This window comes from Pelobates fuscus, chromosome 5, assembly GCF_036172605.1.
Source record: "Pelobates fuscus isolate aPelFus1 chromosome 5, aPelFus1.pri, whole genome shotgun sequence".
Classification (NCBI taxonomy): domain Eukaryota; kingdom Metazoa; phylum Chordata; class Amphibia; order Anura; family Pelobatidae; genus Pelobates; species Pelobates fuscus.
The window spans coordinates 355,560,061-355,571,528 of record NC_086321.1 but is presented as its reverse complement, the minus strand read 5'-3'; positions in this window follow the sequence as shown (position 1 = coordinate 355,571,528).

Below are 11,468 nucleotides of genomic sequence, written 5' to 3'. Positions count from 1 at the left end.
TGTTAGGGACGTAGTCCAACCACTGAAAAACAGCCCCATACCACTATCCCTCCTCCACCAAACTCTACAGTTGGCACAATGCAGTCAGGCAGGTAAAGTTCTCCTGGTATTAGCCAAACCCAGACTCGCCCGTCATACTGCCAAACTACAAAGCATGATTTTTCACTCCATAGAACACATTTTCACTCATCCAGAGTCCAGTGTGGGCGTGCTTTACACCACTCAATCCGACGCTTGGCATTGTACTTGGTGATATGAGGCTTGCATGTAGCTGCTCAGCCATGGAAAACCACTCCATGAAGCTCCCACCACACAGTTTTTGTAATAATAAACACAGGTATAATAAACACAGGTTACTGGCTATGGGGGTATAATGTATAATAAACATAGGTTACTGGCTATGGGGAGGATAATGTATAATAAACACAGGTTACTGGCTATGGGGGGATAATGTATAATAAACACAGGTTACTGGTTGTGGGGGGATAACGTATAATAAACACAGGTTACTGGTTGTGGGGGGATCATGTATAATAAACACAGGTTACTGGCTATGGGGGAGATAATGTATAATAAGCACAGGTTACTGGCTATGGGAGGATAATGTATAATAAACACAGGTTACTGGCTATGGGAGAATAATATATAATAAACACAGGTTACTGGCTATGGGAGGAAAATGTATAATAAACACAGGTTACTGGCTATGGGAGGATAATGTATAATAAACACAGGTTACTGGCTATGGGGGATAATGTATAATAAACACAGGTTACTGGCTATGGGGGATAATGTATAATAAACACAGGTTACTGGCTATGGGGGATAATGTATAATAAACACAGGTTACTGGCTATGGGGGGATAATGTATAATAAACACAGGTTACTGGCTATGGGGGGATAATGTATAATAAACACAGGTTACTGGCTATGGAGGATAATGTATAATAAACACACAAAAAAAATGCAGCTTCAGAATTAATCTAAATTGTATGCTGTCTAGGAGGTGGGAGGGTCTGGGAGAGAGGGTCTGCTGCTGATTGACTGGAATGTGTCTGTTGACTGTGAGGTACAGGGTCAAAGTTTACTCAATGATGACAAATAGGGGGCGGACCGAACATCGCATATGTTCGCCATCCGTGGCGAACGCGAACAAGCTATGTTTGCCAGGAACTATTCGCCAACGAACCGTTCGGGACATCACTACTGCTAATACCTCTCCCTATACAACCAAGCATTCTGCTAGCATTTCCTGCTGATCTATTACACTGTGCCTACCTAACCCTAATCCCTTTCCTCAGATATTGAGGTTAGGACTCTATCAAATATTCTGTACTCTGTCCTTGGGTTTTTATGTCCTAGATGCATTATCTTATTACTTATCCACATTAAATGTCATTTGCCACAACTCTGACCATTTTTCTAGTTTACCTAAATGATTTGCCATTTGGTTTATCCCTCCTGGAACATCAACCATGTTACATATCTTAGTATCATCAGCAGAAAGACATACCTTACCATCAAGATCTTCTGCAATATCACTAATACAAAATTAAAGAGAATGGGTCCAAGTACAGATCCCTGAGGTACCCCACTGGTGACAAGCCCATGCTTCGAATATACTCCATTGACTACAACCCTCTGTTGCCTGTAGCTCAACAACTGCCTTACCCATTCAACAATATTGGAATCCAAACTTAAGGATTGCAGTTTATTGATAAGCCTTCTATGTGCAACAATCTCAAAACCCTTACTGAAATCTAGGTAAGCACCTACTGCACCACCCTGATGTATTATTTTAGTTACCCAATCAAAAAAATCAATAAGATTAGTTTGGCATTATCTACCTGAAGTAAACCCATGTTGTCTCTGATCTTGAAATCTATGTGATTTTAGATGTTCAACAATCCTATGCTTTAACATGGTTTCCATTACTTTCCCCACTACTGAAGTTAGGCTTACTGGCCTATAGTTGCCCAACTCCTCCCTACTACCTTTCTTGTGAAACATTCGCTAAATTCCAATCTTCTGGGACTACTCCTGTTAACAATGATTGGTTAAATAAATCTGTTAATGGTTTTGCTAGTATACCACTGAGCGCTTTTAATAACTTTGGGTGTATTCCATCAAGTACCATTGACCTATTTGTCTTTACTTTTGACAGTTGAAATAGAACCTCTTCCTCTGTAAACTCAAATGTAACAAATGACTCATTTGTCCTTTTTCCTAACTGAGGCCCCTTTCCTTCATTTTCATCTGTAAATACTGAACAAAAATATTCATTGAGGCAGTCAATAAGAACTTTATCCTCTTCTACATAACTTCCTTCTTTTGTTTTTAATCTAATTAATCCTTGTTTTACTTTTGTTTTCTCATTTATGTATCTAAAATAATGTTTTGTCCCCCTTTTTTTCTGACTGGGCAATTTTCTCTTCTGTGTGTGATTTGGAAGCTCTTATAACTTGCTTAGCCTTTTTCTGCCTAATCTTATAGATCTGTCTATCTTCCTCACTCTGGGTTTTTTATAATTACTAGACATGTGCAATTCGTTTTGGTCCGAATATGTATTCGGACGAATTTCGGGAAATTCGGACATTCGGGTACTTCCGAATGTCCGAATTGCTGAAGTGCCGAATTGCCGAATTGCAGAGGTCCCAAAGTTCCGAAATTACCGAATTTCCGAATTGTCGAAGTACCAAAGTGCCGAAGTTCCGAAGTGCTGAAGTGCCGAAGTTGCCGAAGTTCCGAAGTGTCAAAGTGCCGAACTTCCGAAGCACAGTATTGCCTAAGTACTAATATACTTACCCAGTGAAAGAAGAAAAATGTTACATTGTATACAATTTTAAATAAAAAGTATACAAACATAGCCAGGATTCACCTCTAAGCATTTGCAACACTTACAACAATCAAGTAACATACATTCATATAAAATGTAAGTTACTTGGCCAGTCAATGTAATGACAGGAATGAATAAGTAGATAACTCCCTAATTCCCACGGCATTAGGGAGCTATCTACTAAAAGGCTGAAATACTTAAATTGGTCTTTCAGACAAATTTACTAATACTAAGTAAAGATTACTTAGTATTAGTAAATTATGCCCCTACTCGCTATACCGTGAGTAGGGGCATGTCTATGAAACAGTGAGCATCCTGTGGCTGCTCACTGTTAAAAAAAATGTCCTCCCCCTGGCCCCTACCCCTCAGCGGCGGGTGGGGGCCCGAAATACTAAAAAGGGGGGGACCTAAGGTCCTTCCCCCTGGCCCCCACCCCTGAGTGGCGGGTGGGGACCCTAAATACTAATAAGGGGGGGACCTAATGTCCTCCCCCCTGGCCCCCACCCCTGAGCGGTGTGTGGGGGCCCTAAATAGTAATGGGGGGGACCTAATGTCCTCCCCCCTGACACCCACACCTGAGCAGTGGGTGGGGGCCCTACAGTAAAATAAGGGGGGGGACCTAATGTCCTCCCCCCTGGCCCCCACCCCTGAGCGGCAGGTGGGAGCCCTAAATCCTAAAAAGGGGGGACCTAAGGTCCTCCCCCCTGGCCCCCACCCCTGAGCGGCGAGTGGGGGCCCTAAATACTAAAAAGGGGGGGGAACCTAAGGTCCTCCTTCCTGGCCCCCACCCCTGAGCGGCTGGTGGGGGCCCTAAATTATAATAAGGGGGGGACCTAATGTCCTCCCCCCTGGCCGCCACCCCTGAGCGGTGGGTGGGGGCCCTAAATACTAATAAAGGGGGGGACCTAAGGTCCTCCCCCCTGGCCCCCACCCCTGAGCGGCGGGTGGGGGCCCTAAATACTAAAAAGGGGGGACCTAAGGTCCTCCCCCCTGGCCCCCACCCCTGAGCGGCGGGTGGGGGCCCTGAATACTAATAAGGGGGGGTCCTAATGTCCTCCCCCATGGCCCCCACCCCTGAGCGGTGGGGGCCCTAAATAGTAATGGGGGAACCTAATGTCCTCCCCCCTGGCCCCCACCCCTGAGCAGTGGGTGGGGGCCCTACAGTAAAATAAGGGGGGGGGGAGACCTAATGTCCTCCCCCCCTGGCCCCCACCCCTGAGCAGCGGGTGGGGGCCCTAAATACTAATAAAGGGGGGGACCGAATGTCCTCCCCCCTGGCCCCCACCCCTGAGCGGCGGGTGGGGGCCCTAAATACCAATAGGGGGGGACCTATTGTCCTCCCCCCGGCCCCCACCCCTGAGGGGCGGGTGGGGGCCCTAAAAAAAATGCCCCCCCAGGTGACTAGGGGTCCCCAAACCCCTAGTCACCCCCTCCCCCCCAAACAAAATGATCCCTCTACTCCCCTACCTACCCCCCTCACCCTTAAAATAATGAGGGGGGGACCTTTAACTAAGAACCTGTAAAAAAAATATATAACTTACCATTCAATGTTTCTTTCTTCTAAAATCTTCTTTTTTCAGCCCCAAAAAATGCCAAATAAAAAACCATAATAACCGACGCAATAAAAAAAAAAAATTATCCTTCTTCACCCATGGAGGACTCCGCGCAGACTGAGCTCTGCAGGGCGGGGGAAGGCTTATAAAGCCTTGCCCCGCCCTGCAATTAGGCTCAGAGCACTCTGATTGGTGGGTTTAAGCCATCCAATCAGAGTGCTCTGACAGGTAAATGAAGAGACTGACAGGTAAGTCTCTACATTTACCTGTCACAGCACTCTGATTGGTTGGTTTGAAATCCACCAGAGTGCTCTGTGTCATTTTACACAGCGTGGGAAAGTTCTTTGGAATTTTCCCACGCTGTGTAATTTGACTCATAACTCTCTGATTGGTTACTTAATCCACCAATCACAGAGTTATGAGTCAAATCACACAGTGTGGGAAAATTCCAAAGAACTTTCCCACGCTGTGTAAAATGACACAGAGCACTCTGATTGGTGGATTTCAAACCAACCAATCAGAGTGCTGTGACAAGTAAATGTAGAGACTTACCTGTCAGTCTCTTCATTTACCTGTCAGAGCACTCTGATTGGATGGCTTAAATCCACAAATCAGAGTGCTCTGAGCCTAATTGCAGGGTGGGGCAAGGCTTTATAAGCCTTCCCCCGCTCTGCAGAGCTCAGTCTGCGCAGAGCCCTCCATGGGTGAAGAAGGATTATTTATTTTTTTGCGCTGTTTTTTTTTTTTTTAAATTGCATCGGTTATTATGGTTTTTTATTTGGCCTTTTTGGGGCTGAAAAAGGAAGATTTTAGAAGAAAGAAAACATTGAATGGTAAGTTATTTATTATTTATTTTTTACAGGTTCTACGTTAAAGGCCCCCCTCATTATTTTTAGGGTGAGGGGGTAGGTAGGGGGATATTTTTTTTTTTTGGGGGGGAGGGGGTGACTAGGGGTTTGGAGACCCCTAGTCACCTGGGGGGGGGACATTTTTTTCAGGGCCCCCACCCGCCACTCAGGGGTGGGGGGGAGGACAATAGGTCCCCCTTTATTAGTATTTAGGGCACCCACCGCTCAGGGTTGGGGGCCAGGGGGGAGGACATTAGGTCCCCCCCTTTATTAGTATTTAGGGCCCCCACCTGCCGCTCAGGGGTGGGGGCCAGGGGGGAGGCCCTTAGGTCCCCCCCCTTTTTAGGATTTAGGGCCCCCATCTGCCGCTCAGGGGTGGGGGCCAGGAGGGAGGACATTATGTCCCCCCTTTTACTATTTAGGGCCCCCACCCACCGCTCAGGGGTTGGGGCCAGGGGGGAGGACATTAGGTCCCCCCCCTTATTAGTATTTAGGGTCCCCACCCGCCGCTCAGGGGTGGGGGCCAGGAGGGAGGACATTAGGTCCCCCCCATCGTTTTACTTTAGGGCCCCCACCCACTGGGGGGGGCCTTTTTTTTTTTTTTAAACAGTGAGCAGCCACAGGCTGTTCACTGTTTAATAGACATGCCCCTACTCGTGGTACTAGGGGCAACATTTACTAATACTAAGTCATTTTTACTTAGTATTAGTAAATTTGTCTGCAAGACCAATTTAGGTCTTTCAGCCTTTTGGTAGATAACTCCCTAATACAGTGGGAATTAGGGAGTTATCTACTAAGCGGCTGCAATAGAAGTGCCGAAGTCCCGAAATTCCGAAGTTCCGAAATGCCTAAGTTCCGAAGTGTCGAAGTGCCGAAGTTGCCGAAGTGCCGAAGTTCCGAAGTGCCGAAGTGCCGAAGTTCCGAATTTCGGAATGCCGAACCGAAAATTTTCCCCATGCACATGCCTAATAATTACTAAATACTAACTTTTTGTTTTTTACTATTTTGGTCACATCTGCAGAGTACCACAGTGGTTTCTTTAATGTTTTGCTTTTACTGCCAAGCCTAATGCAATTTTCTGTTGCCTTCAGCAGTGCAACTTTTAAATAATCCCATTTCTCTTCGACTCTATTTAAATTGCTCCAGTCTGATAATGACTCCTTTATACATATTCTAATTTTAGAAAAGTCTGTTTTTATAAAGTCTGCACTGTGTGCTCCCCTCCTGCCAATCACTCTGCAGCTGCATGCTCAGGGTCAGTGTTGCAGGGGTCAAGAGGCTGGGCCCCCTGTAGAGATGGACTCAGTAGTTACACCATCATGAGTATGGAATAGAAGCTGAACCAAGTAATGTAACCTGCATACTCCGACACAACAGTTAATATACCCGCACCTGATTATTTTTTAACCTCACCAGACCTACCTGCAGCTAGTTACCCCTCATCCTCCCCCTGTCAAGCCAGTTACCCTTAATCCACCTGTGCAGCTAGTTACACCTCAACTGCCCATGCAGCAAGTTAACCCACCCTCTCTTGTGCAGCCAGTCACCCTTCACTCTACTCTCTGTGCAGCCAGTCACCCTTCACTCTCCTCTCTGTGCAGCCAGTTACCCTTCATCCTCTCCCCTGTGCAGCTAGTTATCCCTCCTTCTTACCCTTGTGCTTGGGGACCGGGGGTGGGGGGAGGCAAAGGGTGAGTCTCCTTAGTCACTGAATGAGAAAATTGAGGTCAAAGTTTGTGAATATAGCTGAGCTGGAGATTATTCCATTTGAATTTAATTCACGAAAATTTGTAGTTTGGTGAATAACCATGTTATTGCCCAGAGCTCTAGCCAGGAACCTAAATCTGAAATTATTTTGAGTGTCAGGACAAGTAAATTGTTATGACAGACAAGTAGATTTATTGACATCCTTGGTAAATATTAACAAGGAAGGCTGTGAAAAATTGTCCTAATTTTTTTAACCTTTTCATCTTTTGTTCAAAAATGCTCTGCTCTCAAGGATATCAAACAATTTCAAACAAAACACGTTTATCCAAAAAATAATCTTTGTGAAATATACAGTATATGTAGCAGAATTATTTGCACCCTTTTAGTCAATACTTTGTGCTACCTCCTTTTGTCACGATAACAACTCTGAGTCTTCTCCTAGAATGCCTGCCAAGGTTGGAGAAAACAGGGCAAGGAATCTGAGACAATTCCTCCATAATAAAATCTCTCCAGATACTTAAAGTTCCGAGGTAAATGCTGGTGGACTCTCCTCTTCAGTTCACCCCACTGATTGTCTATGGGGTTCAAGTCAGGGAACTGGGATGGCCATGACAGGACTTTGATTTTGTGGTCAGTAAACCATTTTTATGTTGATTTTTATGAATGTTTTGGGTCATTGTCCTGCTGGAAGATGCAACCTCAGCCCATTTTAAGCTTTCTGAAAGAACCAGTCAGGTGTTCATTTAATATCTGTTGATATTAGATTGAGTCCATGATGCCATGTATCCTAGAAAAATGTCCAGGGCATCTGGCAGAAAAAATGCCCCAAAACATTAAAGAGCCACCACCATATTTAGCTGTCGTCATTAGGTACTTTCCATACCCTTTCTCAATGCTCTATTTTGGTTACATCTGACCATAGAATCCCATACCATTTGAAGTTCCAGTAGCGTCTGACATACTGAAGACTCTTGAGTTTGTTTTTGAAAAAGAGTAGAGTTTTTTTCCTTGAAACTCTTCCAAACAACTTGTGGTGATGTAGGTCACATGAAATTGTAGTTTGGGAGACTCTCTGACCCCAAGACGCAACTAATTTCTCCAGCTGTGATCGTTGGATATTTTTTTTGTCCATTCAAACCATCTTCTTCACATGTTGTTGAGAGAATATAGATACACGTCCATTTCCAGTTGACACCATTATTACCATGATGGTGAAAATTAGCTGTTTCAATGCTTTTGCTATTTTCTTATAGACACTTTCCTTTTTATGAATACATATTTGTGATGTGTGAAAACATAAATTATATTTAGAAAACTTCAATTTCTTCTCCTGGCACTGGTTGCCTCCGTAGGCCATATAGGCTATAGGTCACCCTTAATATAACAAGTTCATTAAATTACAAGAACTGGTACCTTCCTGCCAAATAGATAAGATTAATAAAAGAACACACAGCAACAAAACAAAAAATGGCACAAAAACTAAACAGGGTATACAAAGGAAGACAAACTCATAAAACATTTTAAAATGAGTAGGAATTCTTTGCACAATGATATTACCAGCAACACATAGCAAAGTCACTTAGTCATAAGCAAAGTGTCTATTACACACCACCTTCTTAAACAGTATTACAAAGGTGTGTCCCATTCAATCTGGCAATTATACAATTAAAGTAGTAGCAATAAAAAAAAAACACAACACGATAAACACAAACATTAGACTAATTTATGTACAAATCCACTGCTCGGCATCATTTACATAGGTCCCACTTTAAAATATAGAAATAGTGTTTTCTCCAAAAGATAAAGGAGTTTTCAAAGAAAAGTACTATAACCCCTACAGCATGCCAACGGTTTGACTACTTACATTGGAGGCTCGCCAGGACACTCTTGGCACCATACCCACTACAGCACGCTATAGTGATGAATATGCTTGGAATCTTTTATTTGTCTACTGTTGAAACAAATACCATTAATAAGGTCAGAATATTAAACTAATGATGAAATTGTGAAATGATTGATGTGATTATTAGACAGATAATAAGTAATAAATCAAAAATAAACATGCACCCTATCTTTTGAAGCATTAAATCATCGATCACATTTGAGACCCTTAGGTTAAACAAATTAGCTGATGAGGCTGAAAGTCAAAATACAAAGATAGATAGGAAATATATAGAAATATAATTAAAATAAATTAAATAATAGATAAATAATTATATGCTATTTTATTAATTGTAAGTTATTTTAGAGTACGTCACAATATCAGAACATATGAATAATTGTTATTTTTCACATTTTTTCGTCATATGTTTGTAATCAAGTTTGCATATTTAATTGCGCGAAGATTGCTAGAAATGCTGTTTTATATTGAATCTTTTTGTGTCTCCACAACTATAGATGAAATTATGGAAATTATGGAATTGTAGGAATTAATGTTACCACAGAAATAATGATTTCGGACATATATGTAGAGGAGCACTTAGAGTATTTGGGACCTGGGGCAGATTATCCCTCTTGCACATCCCCCGAAAAGGCAAAAGTTCAGTGATGAGGTAAAGTGTAGGAAATGTGGCAAGAAATGTGGAAATGTCGATCAGTAGGGGGCAGAGAGGTAACGGGTGCATGGAAGGTCAAGATACGACTCTCCTTTTCTCATCTGCCAACTCAGTAGGCCATTCATCTAATCTTCTCCCCTTATTAACCCCCCCCCCCTCACCCCCCACTAGCTTTAGATAGACAAAACTGTTAGTTGTCCAACACTTTCTGGCTATGGATGTGGTTGTGGATGGCATGGATGGCACTAACAGGCAGGCAACATCAGCAGACCAGCAACAAAAAAGCACTTGGAGGGGATTAGCACTGCCCGTCTTCCACTTCCTACATGATGTGTGTTGTGTCTTTGTCACCATGGGTGTGTGTGTGGGGGGGGGGGGGGGGGTCTTATGGGCAGTCTTGCCGATGTGCCAAATAGAATAACAATATTTAGTTATTATGATAGATAGACCTGACTAACTTGTGAGAGACAGAGGTGAAGCTGCACTCATCATGTATCAGCTCAACGGTCAGTCATTCTGTCTAATGAGCTGGCTGGCCAGCAGGGACAAGAGGACAGTGTCAGTGCGGGAACCCCAGGGAAGGGCAGCTGCAGCAGTGCACTCATTGTTGTGCTTTTCCTGTCCGAGCACAGCACAGTGGTGAGTTATGCCAAATTAAACTGCCAATCCTCTGCTTCCATGACATGGGTCAGTTAGGTGCCCCCTCCCAACTGTCACCCGGGGCAGTTCACCAACACCCCCATTAGTATGCCTCAGCATATACACTGATCAACCACAACATTGAAATCACCTGCCTAATTTAGTGTAGGTCCCTTTTGTGCTGCCAAAACAACTCTGATGCATCGAGGCATGGACTTTAGAAGACCTCTGAATGTGTGCTGTGGTATTTGGCACCAATACATTAGCAGCAGATACTGTAAGTTGTAAAGTGGAGCCTCCATGGATCCGGTTTGTTGTTTCAGCACATCACACAGATGCACAATCAAATTGAGAACAGGAGAATTTGGAAGCTGAGACAACACCGTGAAGTCTTTTTCATGTTCTTCAAACAATTTCGGAACATTTTTTTGCAGTGTGACAAGATGCATTATCCTGCTGAAAGAGGCCACTGCCATCAGGGAAGACCATTTCCATTAAGTGGTGTGTGTACGTGGTCTGCAACAATCTCTAGGTAGGTTATACATGTCAAAATAACATCCCCATGAATGCCAGGACTCAAGGTTTCCCAGAAGAACATTGCCCAGAACATAACACTGCCTCTGCTGGCCTGCCTTCTTCCCATAGTACATCCTGCTGCCAGACTTCCTCAGGTAAATGACACACATGCACCCAGCCATCCACCTGATCGTCATTCATCAGACTTTCTTTCATTGCTCCATGATCCAGTTCTGTTGCTCACATCCCAATTAAAGATGCTTTTGGCAGTGAACAGGAGTCATCATGGGCTCTCTGACCGGTCTGCAGCCCCAAATGCAGTAAACTATGAAGCACTGTGTGTTCTGACAACTTTCTATCATGGCCAGCATTGCGGGTTTTTTGGCAATTTGAGCTACCGTAGCTGGTCTGTGTAATCGGACCAGATAGGCTAGCCTTTTCTCCCCATGTGCATCAATGAGCCTTGGGTGTCCACGACCATAGTGCCAGTTCACCAGTTGATCCCTACTTTAATATTGTCACTATTTTAATTATATAAATGAATGTAGGCATTCGGAAACACCATTTCACTTGGAAGCTGTTTTTTTCAAATACTGATACTATGACAGATTAAATAATTGTTAAAATTCATCGTTTGATATATGTTTTCTGGATTTATAGTGTATTAAATTTTTATCTTCCCTCTTGTCTTCTGAAACCCTTGACTTAAAGGGACACTGTAGTCACCCAGACCACTTCAGCTCAATGAAGTGGTCTGGGTTCCTAGGTCCCTCAGGTTTTAACTCTTCAGCTGCAAACATAGCAGTTTCAGAG